A 3170-nucleotide genomic window follows, 5' to 3' on the forward strand; every position below is an offset into this window, starting at 1 on the left:
AAGAGTTAACTCCGCTCTCATCTACTCTGATTTATTTAAAAAAAAAAAAAAAAGTCCCAGTCTTGGCACACTTTCTGATATTTAAGAGTAGGACAAAAACGGAATATTTACCAGAATCTACCTTTTTTTAAAAAGATTTTATTTATTTATTTATTTGACAGAGATGACAAGCAGGCAGAGAGGCAGGCAGAGAGAGAGGAGGAAGCAGGCTCCCTGCTAAGCAGAGAGCTAGATGCAGGGCTTGATCCCAGGACCCTGGGATCATGACCTGAGCTGAAGACAGAGGCTTTAACCCACTGAGCCACCCAGGCGCTCCCAGAATCTACTTTTTATATAATAATGTCAAGTGATTTAAAATGTTTGAAATATTGTGAGGCCAATCAAACACAACACTCTAGGTTTTGCCTAAGTGCCTAAGTGCCGCCAGGATGAGGCTTTTGTGCAAAATGCCTATACATAATTGTGTTTATTGGAGTCCTGCTCGTGTTTAGAAAGCCAGTTTGCCATTTAGTTGGCAAAGGTTGAAGTTTCATTATTTAACATATAATTTTGTGTAAGAGTTTTCTTTCTTTTTTTTTTTTGTTTAAATATTTTATTTATTGGAGAGAGATAGAGTGAGCAAGAGTGGGGGAGGGAGGCAAGAGAGGCAGAGGGAGAGGAAGAATAGACTCCCCTCTAAGCAGGCAGCCCAGTTGAGGACTAGATCCCAGGTCCCTGAGATCATGACCTGAGCCAAAAGCAGACGCTTAACCAATTGACCCACCCAGGCCCTGTGTAAGAGTTTTCTAAAATTTATCATACATATCACCATACTTGTAAACAATAAAGGACAATTGGAGTATAGGGAATTTAGCAGCCATTGACAAATTGATTTCTCTTAAAACCGTGTTTTCTAGCATTAAAAGAAATTCAGTTTGATGTCATATTTTCTTTGTCGCTGCCAGTTAATCATATTCCATTTTACGGAACTACTTCATTAAATTACTTTTGCTTTCAAAATGGAGGAAAACTGACTGCAGGATTTTGTAGTTCTAGCTCCCGCCCTGAATCTCATGTGTTGTGGTATTCAGTAACTTCTTTAACTTTACATGCACTCTCGCTTGCCTTTTTCAGCCACCTTCTTGACTTTCATGTATTACTTCTAATTTCAGAGACCGGAGGTTACACAATAGTGCTTTTTCATTTCACTAAACTCCAAAACACCTATCTATGACTTACAATTTACTTTGAGTGACTTTGGATGTCTTTTTCCCTTTAAGACCTTACTCCGGTGGTTATCCTCTTTCTCTGTGTATCATTACTTGCTTCGTCTGCACTTGTCCATTTCCTACATCTACAATGATCTGTAGTTCTCCTTTTCTTAGGACCAGCCCGTCACTGCATTTTGCCTCTGACCAAGAATGCCTCACTATTTTCTGAGGGGGTACATGATAAATATCTATGTGTTTTTTTAGGTCAAGTTCAAATTTTACTAGAGCTGTGAAAATATTCTGCAAATACCACAAAACACAATTCTTGATATTGTTTATGTAAAATTTCTTTTTGTATTTAATAAAAATATATGTAAGAATAAATATGAAGATAGGTGCTGATATGTAGCTATGGTTTATTTAACAAATAAATATTGAGTACCTAATATATGCTGGCAACTCTTTTACACACATAGAATAGACCATGAACAACAGCAGCGAAGATCTCAGACTTCATGGTAATTGTACTCTAACGGGAAAGAGACATAACAAACACAATAATTAAGTACTAGGTGGTTGGCTGGATAGTGATACACCCCAAGAGAAAGTTAATTTGGAGAAAGGAGATAAGTTTTGGTAGGAAGGGGGTTTCAATATTAGAAAGTATGGTCAGGTAATGCCTTCCTGAACAAAAGAGTGAAACTTGAAGGAAATAAAAAGTCAACTATCGGGGCGCCTGGGTGGCTCAGTGGTTTAAGCCGCTGCCTTTGGCTCGGGTCGTGGTCTTGGGGTCCTGGGATCGATCCCGCGTCGGGTTCTCTGCTCGGCAGGGAGCCTGCTTCCCCCTCTCTCTCTGCCTGCCTTTCTGCCTACTTGTGATCTCTCTGTCAAATAAATAAATAAAATCTTAAAAAAAAAAAAAAGTCAACTATCGAGGTAGCTGGAAAAAAGAGCACTCCAGTCCAGGCCATGGGATAGCAGCACACCTGATATTCAAAAAAATACAACAAATAGGACTGTGGTTGGAGTTGAGGTTATTTGCTGGAACTGAGATCATAGAAGCAAAGTAATACAGAATTCGGGGCATTCTAAGGACTTCAAAATACTCTTTTTTTTTTTTTTTTTTTTTTTTTTTTTTTGACAGAGAGAGAGATCACAAGTAGGCAGAGCAGCAGGCAGAGAGAGAAGGAAGCAGGCTCCCTGCGGAGCAGAGAGCCCAATGCGGGGCTCGATCCCAGGACCCTGAGATCATGACCTGAGCCGAAGGCAGCGGCTTAATCCACTGAGCCACCCAGGTATCCCCAAAATACTCTTATTCCATCATTCAGCTTTTTTCAAGTTTGTATATCAGGGATTTGATTCATTCTCTAGTTTTAAATAACTGAAAGAAGAACAAAATACATGACACAACAATTTTAAGACATTATAAAACAGGAAAGTAAAATATAATCCCCACAAAAGGGAAAAAACTGAGACAAGTCATGTGATGGTCACAGCTTATTACCTTGAAAGAGAATGTGGGTCTTTAAAGGAATAGGCAATTTCCTTGAGTTGAGGAGAAATACTTGAGAATACTAGAGGTATGGGACTACAACTAACATAGCAGAATACTGGGGGTGAGAAATTTTCAAAGGCAGGAGAGACTTCTGGAGATCTACAGAGGGCTCCTCTTAGTCTTCTGCTGAGTTTTCAATAGTACAAATAAATCTGAGGAAACCCCATGAGGCTGGGAGCTCAACATCAAAAAAGGAGCATGTTGTGTAATCCCTGGAGCTCCAATGAGGCAGAGCTAGGCCAAGTTAAGTCCAGTCAGAGTGGAACTAGCTTCTAAACCGCCTGGGTGGCTCAGTGGGTTGGGCCGCTGCCTTCGGCTCAGGTCATGATCTCAGGGTCCTGGGATCGAGTCCCGCATCGGGCTCTCTGCTCCGCAGGGAGCCTGCTTCCCTCTCTCTCTCTCTGCCTGCCTCTCTGCCTACTTGT

Source organism: Meles meles, chromosome 2 (assembly GCF_922984935.1).
Source record: "Meles meles chromosome 2, mMelMel3.1 paternal haplotype, whole genome shotgun sequence".
Classification (NCBI taxonomy): Eukaryota; Metazoa; Chordata; class Mammalia; order Carnivora; family Mustelidae; genus Meles; species Meles meles.